Genomic DNA, 14,085 nt, shown 5'->3' with positions numbered 1-14,085 from the left:
TTTAGATGCCATCGCCTCATCATCAGCATGAGCATTTGCTGTCCCCTCTTCATCCACACTCCAAAGTGACTAAATTAAATAAGTCAACATGAAATTAAAATCGAGCTTTTATTGTATAAATCTTTTAATTACTATATTTAATATGCCTTTAAAACTGTTAACATTGTAGTATTTATGCTTTTTAGACTATTTAATATTTATCTATTTTAAACTGTTAACGTTGTAGGATTTGCCTTTTAAACTTTGAACAATGCATTATTTAGGCCTATGCTTACTCTCGCCAGGAGATGGCGGATACGGATAGGGTACAAGGCCAAAGGTTAAACCTAGCAGAACCATCTGCCTTACCTCTGATGGCTGCATGCTCAGTCTTGCAGCCTCTACAATCAGTCCATCATAAACTTTCTCTCTTTCATTTTCAGTCAGGAAGGGAAGACTTTTGAATCTTGGATCCATCGCTGTGCATGCATGGAGAGTTGCCTTGAGGTCAATGTACCTCTTCTGAAGATCCCCAGCCATGGCAGCCTTCATATCTTTTATGACTGCAGATTCATCTTCAATCGGTTTCAGTCCGTTGATCAGTGTGTCCTGGAGGGGTGCGACGACTGACAGTGTGGGGGTCTTCTCCTTGGACATGTACTGTGTAGCCTCCTTCATGGGCTTCAGCGCACTGACTATTTCTTCAGCTGTTGTCACGTCTGACTCAGTCAGTGTGCACAGATCCTTCTCGGTCTTCCTGACTTCACTCGAGAGCAGGGCTGCGCAGATGGCCGGTTGTTGCTCCAGGAATCTTTCCAACATGTCATGCGCACTATTCCACCTGTAGTTAAATAAAAGAAATATAATTTATTTATAGACCTATAGCGCCCTTCCAGCATGGATGCACAGAATGCTGCTTTACATAAATGACAAAACAAATTAGTAATAAAAAAACTAAAACTTTGAAAAGTTGAAAAGTAACCACACACTAACCTGGTAACCACATCCGTCATCAGCTTGTGCTCTGGTAGTCGTAGAAGCCTCTGTTTCTCTTTTAGCATGTGGTTGGCTGTGGTGCTCCGTCTGAAGAAATTCACAATGCGTCTCACCTTTCCCAGCAGGCGTGCGACTGCTGAGATTTTGAGGGCACGTTGTGCAGCCAGATTTAGTGTGTGAGCATAGTATTTGACATGAAAGGTGAATGCTGCCTTCTCAGCTGCGATTGTCATATTTGACGCATTGTCAGTGACGATTACTGGATCCTTTTCTGCGATTCCCCACTCAGCGACGGCCTTTCTCAGATGTTCTGCAAGGTTGTGTCCGGTGTGGCTCTCGGGCATGTCCCTGGTTTGTAAAACATGCGTAACGAGCTCCCATTCGTCGTTAATAAAGTGAGCCGTGATGGTGACATATGCTTCAGTTGTGCGCGAGGTCCAGCCGTCGCACGTCAGGGCAACTCTCTCCGCGCTGGCCAAAGAGGCTTTGACATGTGCCCTTGTCTGAGCGTACAGCCTGGGAATGCAAACCTTGGTGAGGTGTTCGCGGGTTGGAATAGGATAGCGGGGCTCCATCGCGTTCACCATGCGCTTAAAGCCGGCGTTTTCCACCACCGAATACGGTCTTAAATCCTGACAAATAAAGTAGGCAATGGACTCAGTAATTTTCTGCGACCTTGGTGAAGCAGATGGAAACTTGTGGGAACAACCGCCATCGATGTCCAGCATGGTTTGTTTTGGGTCACGCGGCTGCAGCTTCTTTGGGTCCCCCGTTAGCATTACCTTGTTCGGGTGGTGACGTTTTAGGTGGGCTCGTAGGTTGGTGGTATTCCCAGAGTACTTAACGTTTGAGTCACACAGCTTGCAAACCGCGATGCTTTTGTCTAAATCGTCGCTTTCTTTTTTTTAAAACCAAAGTGCTCCCACACATCTGATTTTAAACATGAAGGTGCTGGGTTGATATTCGCCGCCATTTTTTTAAATCTCGCTCTGACTCCGTAAACAGGAAGAGGTAGACGTTGGCGTCTGTGTAAAGAAGTACGGGTAACTTGCTCTACAGCGAAACTAGCGGCTGGCTGACCAAATCGGTCTCTTCCTGCAACGCGAACGGGGGTAAACACAGGGATTTGAATGGGACTTATGTATCGATACTCGCGGCTTAAAAATCAATACTTTCTTGGGAAAAAAAAAAATATCGCTTTATATCGCAGAATCGATATAATTGCTCAGCCCTACACCCAGACAACATCACTACTACTCCTCAACCTACCAGCACCCAGCCAACATCACTACTACTCCTCAACCGACCAGCACCCAGCTATGGATGGTGTTACACGCCGACACGGCTCCGGGACATATTGTGCTGTTCGCGGTTGCAACAACTCGTGGCGATTGCTGAATGTTTGGTCGGAAGGAGAATGTTTCGACCATCAACCATCTAAAAGGCGCCAATGTGGATGTGCTCCCCCGTATGCGTTGTATGAGAAACCAAAAACAGATGTTGAATCTCGGAAGTGGCTAGCGGCTTTGAAGTTGAAGAATCCGCCCAAAAGACTGTTTGTTTGTTCTTATCACTTCATTGATAAAAAGCCCACAGAGGAAAACCCTTTCCCGGAACTTTGGTTGGGATACGAGCGACCTCCCCAGCATAAGAGACGTAAACTCGAAAGAAACACAAGTGACACGCAATCAGATGGTAAGTGTATCTTGATATTTTTCTGGTTAGCTAAAGTTTGCAGCATAAGTTCGACTGTTGATATATGTGTCTCTGTCCTGTGTTAGTGGGGTATATACATTTATAGTTGATGCTGTTTGTCTTTTAGAAGTGTGCATCGAGCCGAAGTTTAAAGATGCTGCAACACAATGGGAGGACCTAACAAAAACTGACCACAGCTACGCGGCAAAGTTGGACCACGTGAACAAATCGACGCAGACTGGGGGTCAGACTGTGGCTGATGATATGCTCCTGGATGATGATACCTCGCTGCTGTACACAGGACTGCGTCTGGTATAATTTTTTACTTTGGTGAAAACGATGTTGCCATTTAGTAAACCATCATGTAGTATTCCTGTTGTTGACCAAATACTGATGACCCTCATGAAACTGAACCTTGTGTTAGGGGATGTGGCAAAGCGCTTTAAAGTGTCTAAAGGTGAATTAAGTAAGGTGATTGCTCACTGTATTGATACATTGGGTGAGCAGCTTGAACCCATGGTTGCCTGGCTGCCAAGAAGTGTTATACGTGCTAACATGCCACCATCCTTTAAAAAGAACCACCCCCAGACCACTTGCATCATCGATTGTGCTGAAACGGCTATTCAGAGAGCAACAAACCTTAACTGTAGGAGTGCCACTTTCAGTCATTACAAGGGAACCAATACTGCCAAATATCTTGTTGCTGTGTCACCTCATGGGCTGATAATGTTTATATCAGAGGCCTATGCTGGTAAAAGCAGTGACAAGTTTATCACTATAAACAGTGGGTTTCTGGAGGCCCTAAGGCCTGGTGATGAGGTAATGGCTGACAGGGGTTTCACGATTCGAGATGTACTACATGAAAGGAAGGTGAAATTGAATATCCCTGCCTTTACCCATGTGGCGCACTTATAAGCAAGAGATTTAGAAACCACAATAAATTTATACCAGACTACGCCACCCTGGTGAAAAACCAGGGAAATACCTTAACGGAGGACACACAGGTAAGTATTACTCACTGAGGGCAAAGACTTAAACCAGTGAGACCAGGGTCACAATCCAAAATATATTTTATTGTAGCTAAAACATCACAATTATTCTTAAAATCACATGGTATCAAACACTTCTGTTCAGAGCCAGGTTTCTCAGGGACAAGGCAGGCCGGGCGCAATCGAGAGGTCATCCAACCCTCCCTCACTCACCCCAAATCAGACGGCAAAGCACTGCAAGAAAATCGTGTCAATGTAAAAATCACACACTGTGACATGCGTGCCTCTAGATCACGACAACCGGCCTCCCCTGCTCCACCACGAATACACTGGCTCCTAGAGACACACACACAAAAGATGGTCAATGGATTAAAAGAACATTTATACCATCACAAACACACAATAACATACACAAGGGTGTCACGTCAAGAGCACTCCCGCCTCCTCACAAGTGAGGCTAACAAGGAGCAGTGCTTAATTGGCGGGACAGAATCCAACGCCACACATAAATGGATTATGATGAAAAACAAACCACAAATTAGTCTGAAATAATGTTAAGGAAAATCACTAGACATAATAAATACTAGTGGAAGTTCACACACTGTAATTACAAAATAAATCCCACACAGTGAGACAAAACAACTGTAACCCCAAACAACCAAAGGAAACTATAAGGAATCAAAACAATAAACCAAATAAGCAAAACAGCAGCGGCATCTCCTTAACGTCCTCCCACCAGATAGAATCTACAGATGAGGAAGTTCCCTTTAAGTCATAAAACACTAAATATTAGACTCGATCTATAACAGCTGAAAAAATAAGGGAACACGCTACTTACAATTTTAGATGACGTCACTCACGCGCTCCGTGTATGGTTACTCACAATGCGCGCAGACCAATCTGCCAGTCAACACACACACCGTTAGCACGAGCAGTAAATCTCTCCCTTTAACCAAACAAGACTCATTAACTCTATGAAATCCCCAAGGAAAATGGGAAAGAGATACTTGCGTTTAGATGAGCAGATAAACACCGCCCAAATGCCCGATATATGGGTACTCAATCCGCCGCGGTTCAGTCCGCCAGCCAGCACACACACATTCGCTATGTTAGCTGAGACTGCATACAGCCACCATTCAAATGTCTACACCACCAGAAATGCTACAAATCAAACTATAAATAACACAGATTACAAGAGAGCGATCCACACCATTACAACACACCGCTAGCCTTAACATACCTGGAGATAACCTGGAGTGGGACAGGAAATGCCAGGGGGGAGAAAGCCCGGAATCAGCAAGCCACGCAAACAGATGCCAAAATACAGGTCTTTAAATACTCGCGCTGCTCTCACCTCATTGGTCCTCTCCCCATCCTCTAATAAACAGGCTCCTTTACCCTGCCACACCCACAAGCGTGGTCAATTGACCAATGAGGAGGTAATGCGCACTAGACGAGTGGCCAATGTCCGTATACATGTGGAGAGGGCAATCCGAAGACTTAAAGTCTTCAAAATTCTGTCCCAAACTGTCCCCATCTCCATGACCCCGTGGTTGGACAAGATTCTTACCATATGTGCTGCTTTAGCAAACATGAGGTTCAGAAAATGAGGTTTTATTGTACATATTCCTTTATATATATATATATATATACTTTCAGCTATAAAAACCTGTGTAAATTTATTGTTGTTCCCTTTCTGGTGTTGTGATTATTGATAAGACAAAACAGAGTTTTAACTAAGAAAAACTTGTGAGTGCTATTCTTTTTCTTGTATTGTAAATATTGACACATGACAATAAACAAATTGATTTGAGAAGGAATGAATTAATTTTTATTGATCCTATTCCATAACAAAGGGACAATTTCATTAACTCCTTAATGGATGTTTTTTTTATATATAATTAAATAAAAACAAAGTAAATACAGGAAAAAAAATCTCACAATATCACAAAAAGAAAAAGACTGGAATAAAATATTAAATCAATAAAATTAATAAATAAAGAAATAAAGTGACTGATATAAAAATAAATAAGAGTAAGTAAAAGAAAATAAATCAGTTTGATAAAAATAAATAAAAGCTAGAAAGGATTTGTCACAAATTTGTGACAACAGGGGACAAGGGGTTAAAAAAGGAATGACTAATCACCCCCAGTACACATAAGCAGGTCATGCTGATTTTACAACATCCATGTATCTGGAACACAACTCCAGCCTTCCATCATCGAAGTCATCGACAACTTTTGGCAACATGTGGGTGAAATAGTAGGAGTGTAGCCTTGAGATATGTCCCTCAACAAAGGGACTGCAGACATTCAGTGTTACTCCAAATCACCAACAAGGCTTGCCGTAGCCCTGTGCAGTGCATGCCCAGTTGCACCTGCATGTAATATCCCTTTGGCCCATTGAAGGACAGATGGAATTCCCCTGTGGGCATGCGTTTGATCTCACTGCTTTTAGCAGCAAGTGCTTCAGTAAGGGACTGGTTTTTGACTAAGACAGGGCACTTGATCTCCAGTAGTGTGTCTCTGTTCATGACACCATCCGGACTCGCAGCAAGCCATGCCTCACTCGGGCAAACCACCAAACCTTTCACATTGATGTCATGACCTTGGTCTTGCAGGTATTGCCTGGCGTGCTCTTCACCCTCTGCTCCTTGCCGGGTTGCTGCGTTACCGTGAAAGGTAGGATGGAGGTGTTCAGACAAGAATTTGTCTGGTGCTGTGGTAGCCCGAACTGGCACATTCTTGGCTGTGCTTGCTGTTATCCGTACCCGTCGCATGTCATGCCACAGTTGTTCCCTGCTCTGTTCTTTTGTGTGCTGCTAAATGTACATAAATTGGGTTGTGGTCATGTCAATGTATGTGGTGTAGAATGCCCTACATTCCTCACATTCAAGTTGTGTGTTGTGATCACCATGATGTAGGGGCAGTGTAGCTTTTGATGTCTTGGCAGACTGAGCAGGGAGGCTGGTGTTAAAAGTGAGCTGCATTAGTCCACTGCCAGGTGCAGTAAAAAGTGCCGCTATTGGTGTGGAGAGACAGTAATTTTGCCATTCTTCCAGTGTCTCATGGACTTTTACCTTGCGACTAGGTGTAGAAACTATGCTGGAGGAGGATGCCTGTGATGCTGGTTGGTATAGGTTATTTCTGCTGTGTCTTTGGAAAGACACATCTCTGATTTTTTGCTGCCCAGTATTGCTTTTTGTCCCGGCATTCCAGCAATTCTGCACATCAGTGCAGGCAAGCCCTGTCTTCCCTTGCCTCACAGCATTTTCTACCTGCAGACAGATAGAAACAAAAATCACACACTTTTTAGATAATGGTTTGAGCATCACAGCACAATTGACTTCTTTTAGAGAAAACATTTTGTAAATCAAAATAACAAGGGTATGATGAAGGTAGAGCGTTTTTGTTACTTTTCAAAACAATTAATGAGCTGGGCCTGCAGCCATTAACATCAATGTTTAACCCCTTTATGCCTGAGTTTATTTAGACTTATATAAAAAAAATCTGGAAAAATATGAAAAGAATAATAAAAGAAAATACCCGCTGCATTTCTGGGTTTTTAATTCAACATAATCAAACAATTTACGTTAAAAAACTCAACAGATGTTTACTTCATCCCAAGTACAAGCAATATAAACAGTTTTTATGGTTAATATTTTCCCTTTACCTTTGTTAGATCACATTTAAGAATTGCAACCTTGTGCGTGAACGGTAGGGGTAGTTCACACTCTCACACTCTCTCACACTTAGACACAATCTCTCTCTCACATGCATACGCGCGCACACACACACACACACATTTGTATTACTCGTCGTGTTCTGTTATAGATTAACACACGGATAACGTTACATACAAACATCTTAATACAAGCATAAGATGGGCTAACGTACCTTCCAAAGCACGGCGGCTGCATGGCTACAGGAACGTCCGGGTCCGGCGATACAGGTACAGCCTGCAGTCTCCACATCTCCCGTCTTGGTAACCAAAACCCAGGCGTTATGCGCTGAATTGTTAACGGACTGGCTTGGTTGAACATCGGCCTTTAGGTAAATTAAACTGCCCATATCGTGTAAAAGTACACAGCCCACTTTTTCTGAATGGAGGTACTGAAACACCTCAGAGCTTTTCAGGTTATTAATTGCATTCCCATCCACCGCCATGGAATCAATAAAATAAGAAAAGATCTTGGATGTTGTTATGCTGGGCCATATCGACATGTTGTCCGCCCATGATGTTACCTTACTTGGATGCGGAATGGTCAAAACACCATTTTTAACAAGCTTTTCGGTCGAATGTTGCCATTCCAACGCCATTTTTACACCACTACTCAGCCTGCGCCGGAAGTTCTTGGCAGAAACAGGAAGTAAACCGGAAGTGCCCGGGAAACTCGTCTATAACATCATCATTGGTCCTCACTCTGCAGCACTCATGATGTACAGCCTCACTGCAGTATGAATCCTTAAATTATTTATAATATATTTCATATTTAGTTTAATATGATTCCTTATATAAAACAGCAGTACAATACACATTTAGCACAATGCTTTATTGTAATACAGTAGTATAACACAGTTCCGGTAGTAAGATTGTTTTTTAACCTTGTTTTTCAGCTGAGCTTAAATATAGACAGGCAAAGTTAATTGAATCATAATGCCTAAAACACTAAATGTATATCGAATGCATTTTATCATTAAAGAAATGTATTCTTAATACACGTGTAATAATCCTCATTTTACCACTTTACACACACCAGCTGTCACACGCGCCCAAACGTTATATTTAACTAATATGCAACCTTCCATACCTTGCAAAATATATACTCTAACTCCATAACGATGGATGAAACGGAATTAAAATAACAGATTTAACCATTAATACGGTGTTCGATAATAACTTTATCCAAGCCTAATCAGTAATCTGATAACATCACTAATCTAATTTATTGATGAATAATCTACACAAGCAGGCTTTATGTACAAGTTATTTTGATTAAGATGTGCTGATAATTTAAAATCTTACTGATTAAACGTCTTACCTTTTAAAAGTGCATCACAAACGGTCTGTTCTGCTGTAACTCTATGGCGCGGCTGCTTCTTCCGGGAACTATTGAGAGTCTCCACGAGCCGCCATTGCTGTAAAAAAACCGTTGTCGCAAATCTCTCTCTCTCTATGGCTTTGATCCAAACCATCATTTTGGTTGAGATAGACATTCAATGTTTAAAGTGTGTTGTATCAGCACTGAAATTGTGATGAAAGTCGACAGCACACATGGGTGGAGACAGTGACATTGAACTAGCAGTGATCTGTAGTTGATGAGCACAAGATCATGCAGGTGTGTCTCTCTGCAGAACACTAGTGGGTGTTTCCCAATCAGTGGGGCGTTTTCAAACCATAATGGGTATTTTCAATCGCATTACCTGATTTGCTCTAATCCACTGGGCGCTTGGTTTAGGGGTGGGCCTTCATGAGTTTAGCAAATCTGTTGAAAAACATCTATTGTAGTTTGAAATTGACCACTGATTGGTAAATGCCCATTTTGGTTTAGCATTTGGTTCGACTTCATTCAGCGATGCGCAGACCGATCGGCGGCTGACTTGAAGCAGTGCATGCCGGTTAGAAATTTTTTCGACTTGTAGTAGGGGAAAAATACTATGGTAGTCAATGGGGATCTGCTTGGTTAAAAACATTCTTCCAAATATCTTCTTTTGTGTTCAGCAGAACAAAGAAACTCATAGAGGTTTGGGACAACTCAAGGGTGAGTAAATGGAGACAGACTTTTCATTTCAGGATGAACTATCCTTTTAAATAATTTTTTGTTGAAAAAACCTAAGCTCTTTTATTCTTCAAGATTAACTCTTTATTTGAATTCGGATACTGCGTTTGCGTGTGGACGAACAGCCAAACCGCGTAGAAAAAGCTGCGGTTTTGAAAATACCCGTGTTCGTGTGGACAGGGCCTGAGATGTATGAAGATTTCTAAAACCTGAACCACCTGTAGTCATAATGACATCAGACTTCTGAAACTAGTTTTATTTTTAAAGATAGTAATGCTTTTGCCATATCTTTCCCCCTTTCTTTTTTAAAGAAGGATATTTAATATATTTTTTGTCACTGATTATGGTACACCATTCAATAAAATAAATTGACTCAACTGCTAAAGTGTCATTTATATTTTAAAGGGTTTTCTCCCAATTTGAAATGGTCAAGTGAAGTGTAGTTCAAATATTAATGTTGTTTCAACATTAACTTGGTAAATCATTGTTTTATGTTGTCATTATATTTCAGCTGTATTTTAAGTTTCAACAAAAGTGATCTAGAATCAACATCACATTGTAACCTTGATCAGACAATATTACCAAAGATAGTTTTTCTTCATTTCAATATTGATTCAATATCAGCGATGTAGAATCCATCATAACGTAACGTTGATTCAACAATATTACCATTGATTATTATTTCACCATTGATTAAACATTAAATGCGGGTGTAAACGTAATATTGAACTAACATCAATTCATAATGTTGAATCAATGATATTCCCGTTGATTTGTGGTTAAAATCTCAGCATTGCTTCAACATTAACTGAGGGTGCAAGAGATGCTAAAGCAACATCACTTTGTAACATTAATTCACTGTAATTGGCGTTGACGCATCAACACTGACTCAACATTGTTTCAATGATTACATGCTATCTGGGAAATGTGTCAGTATTGAAATGCATAGAAATGCTTTTTTCTGATATTAAAATGTGGACATATAAAGTTCATCTAAGTCTAAAAACTTGAAAATAGGTGTAAAATGTCAAAATATGATTGCCCTTGAATCAGATTTATTTTCATGAAATCCTCATAATCTTTCAACAGTTATTGACATTATTTGGATCAATTTCCCCATTTATTTGAGTCACTTTTCCCAGTTTAAAGCCATAAACTAATAAATGATGATAAACATGATAAAGTAAACGTAAGCCTTCAGAAAAAAAGCTTTAGTACAGACCACAGCGCCTCTGTTTTTACACAAATTCAAGGCCTATTAAAGCGATCATTTAAGTTTGTTATACTTTTTATGGCCTAAGGACCCACAGAAACCCTGTTATTTGCTTGTGAAGTGATGGTATTTCCTAATTTATTTAATTTATAATGAATGTTTTGTGTATTGTATATATACAAACAGCATAAATTGAAGTCAGGTACTGTGTCTTGATTTAGAGTAATTTAATATTTTTTTAATCTCTCAATGTGAACTGTATTATTAACTTACCATTGTGTTTTTAAATGCATTTCAATAATACATAGACCTCTGAATTTTGTCATCTTTTCTTATTTTTATGAATTTATATTTTCTATGTAAATTTCTATGCACTTTTGTGATTTTAGACTCAGCAGTGAACGGGACTTTTATTTTGGTCTTGTGTGTGGCGTCATAAGGCCGCGCCGCGCTCCTGCATAGTGTGATTCTGCTGTAGAAAGGTTTGTGTTTAAAGCGAAGCAGAATGAATGATATATTATTAAATGTAACATTGCATTGCTTTATCTAACATTGTGTGAGTAAAGTAACAGAATAAACTCATGAGTAACAGAAGGAGCGGCTCATTTCGCTCTTTATGGTGAATCAGTTCAAACATGAGTTCAGTCTCTGACTGACGAGAGAACCGGAGCTTTTCCGAGTCAATTGAACCGATTGATTTCGTTTTCTATACATTAAATAGCTAAACTGACTAAGATATTAAGGGTCTGTATAATTTGCATACTTTAAATAATTTGTTGAGTTAGTTTTGAGTGTTTTTGTCTCATCGGGTGATTTAAGTCCATTAACTGAACTACTGAACTAGAGCTGATTGAGACTCAGATTTTGTGTGTATTTGTTTCTGTTAATTATTCTCATCTTAAACAGGACAGAGTTTTCAAACACACAGAAAAACTCCTGGAGAAGCGAAGGAGATCCACGTCTACATAAAGATGGCGTTTATTAAAGAGGAGAGAGAAGACGTGAAGATTGAAGAAACATTGAGAGTGAAACATGAAGAAACTGAGGAACAAACAGAGAAAGAGGAGAGTGAAGACGTGAAGATTGAAGAAACATTGAGAGTGAAACATGAAGAAACTGAAGAACAAACAGAGAAAGAGGAGAGAGAAGACCTGAAGATTGAAGAAACATTGAGAGTGAAACATGAAGAAACTGAGGAACAAACAGAGAAAGAGGAGAGAGAAGACATGAAGATTGAAGAAACATTGAGAGTGAAACATGAAGAAACTGAGGAACAAACAGAGAAAGAGGAGAGAGAAGACGAAAAAAAAAAAAAAAAATTATTTTGCAGTTAACAGGTGTCTTTTCTCCGCCACATGTTTTTGTCAGATCCTGCTGACCCAACGAGCATTTCACTGTCCAATGGTCACGCCTTAACTGCAATGTCTAGTATTGCATTAGTATTGCATCCTTCTCATGGGCATTTAATACTTTTTGACTTTTCAGTCTGAGTTAAATCTCTTTTTTGGCTCAATTTATCTGTAAAAGAAAACATGCCTAATAATTCTGCACACCTGAATATAAGGTGATTTTCATTTCCAGCCTTCATGAACAATTATATATCACTTATACTTTATTAAATACTAAATCAATAGTAGTTATTAGGATTACTGTGGTTTGGAATTGATCAAATGTGCCTGGAAAAAAAATATGATCAGAAAATCAACGTGCCTAATAATTCTGCACTCCCTGTATATCTGCCATAGTTTAATCTGTCCCACCAGTTTTATAAAGAACCTGAAAGATCACTGATGTGGTGTTTGCGTCATTGCACTGGCAAAGCATCTGTCAATTGAACAGAAAACAATATTGCAATATAGTTTAGTGCACTTATCCCACGGCAAAGGCTCTGATTTAATTAAATAGGTTGCGTGGGTTTCAGAATGAAGTGCACAATGTTTACGCAAGCAGCGCATGATTCACGTCCCAGAGCGGCTCTGATCACACACCGTCACCATCACTGCACGTGCTGTGAGTTTACCTGCATTTGTGTCTACTCCTGTGTATCCAAGTTGCCTTATATGTGGTTCTTGCAATTGATGTGACATGACATTTGTAGCGATTTTGCACTTTGACAGTCAGTTTGAGATCTAGTTATAAATATACATTATTGTATATTTGGATAGTTTACTTAATAAAAATTAACTCTTATCATAATTGTATTGCATTGTGTTGTTTTAAACCCCAAACATTTCACTGAAAATATTCTTCATTAACGATTATTCAGTTATTTGAAAATATGCAATTTAATTGTAGAAAAAAATAAATTAAAAATAGTTTTGATGTAGCTAGCTACATTTTGGTAGTAACTTTTAGTGTGTACAACTACTTTTTCAGAAGGGTAGCTTGACTGTAGTTTAACTACTTTACTTTACTTTATAAGTAGCTTGTCAAACTACAGATTCAGAGTAGCTTCCCCAACACTGCTTATATCCCCCCTTCCCCTCATTGCACTCAGGGGTCCGTTCTGCCAACCCTGCTACCTTGTGTACTTCAGAACTACATATATATGTATGTACAGTGAGGAAAATAAGTATTTGAACACCCCGGCTATTTTGCAAGTTCTCCCACTTAGAAATCATGGAGGGGTCTGAAATTGTCATGGTAGGTGCATGTCCACTGTGAGAGACATAATCTAAAAAAAAATCTAGAAATCACAATGTATGATTTTTTTAACTATTTATTTGTATGATACAGCTGCAAATAAGTATTTGAACACTTGAGAAAATCAATGTTAATATTTGGTACAGTAGCCTTTGTTTGCAATTACAGAGGTCAAACGTTTCCTGTAGTTTTTCACCAGGTTTGCACTGCAGGAGGGATTTTGGCCCACTCCTCCACACAGATCTTCTCTAGATCAGTCAGGTTTCTGGCCTGTCGCTGAGAAACACGGAGTTTGAGCTCCCTCCAAAGATTCTCTATTGGGTTTAGGTCTGGAGACTGGCTAGGCCACGCCAGAACCTTGATATGCTTCTTACAGAGCCACTCCTTGGTTATCCTGGCTGTGTGCTTCGGGTCATTGTCATGTTGGAAGACCCAGCCTCGACCCATCTTCAATGCTCTAACTGAGGGAAGGAGGTTGTTCCCCAAAATCTCGCAATACATGGCCCCGGTCATCCTCTCCTTAATACAGTGCAGTCGCCCTGTCCCATGTGCAGAAAAACACTCCCAAAGCATGATGCTACCACCCCCATGCTTCACAGTAGGGATGGTGTTCTTGTGATGGTACTCATCATTCTTCTTCCTCCAAACACGTTTAGTGGAATTATGACCAAAAAGTTATATTTTGGTCTCATCTGACCACATGACTTTCTCCCATGACTCCTCTGGATCATCCAAATGGTCATTGGCAAACTTAAGACGGGCCTGGACATGTGCTGGTTTAAGCAGGGGAA

This window comes from Gobio gobio (genome assembly GCF_949357685.1).
Source record: "Gobio gobio genome assembly, chromosome: 1".
Taxonomy (NCBI): domain Eukaryota; kingdom Metazoa; phylum Chordata; class Actinopteri; order Cypriniformes; family Gobionidae; genus Gobio; species Gobio gobio.
Note: the sequence above shows the minus strand (reverse complement) of the source record.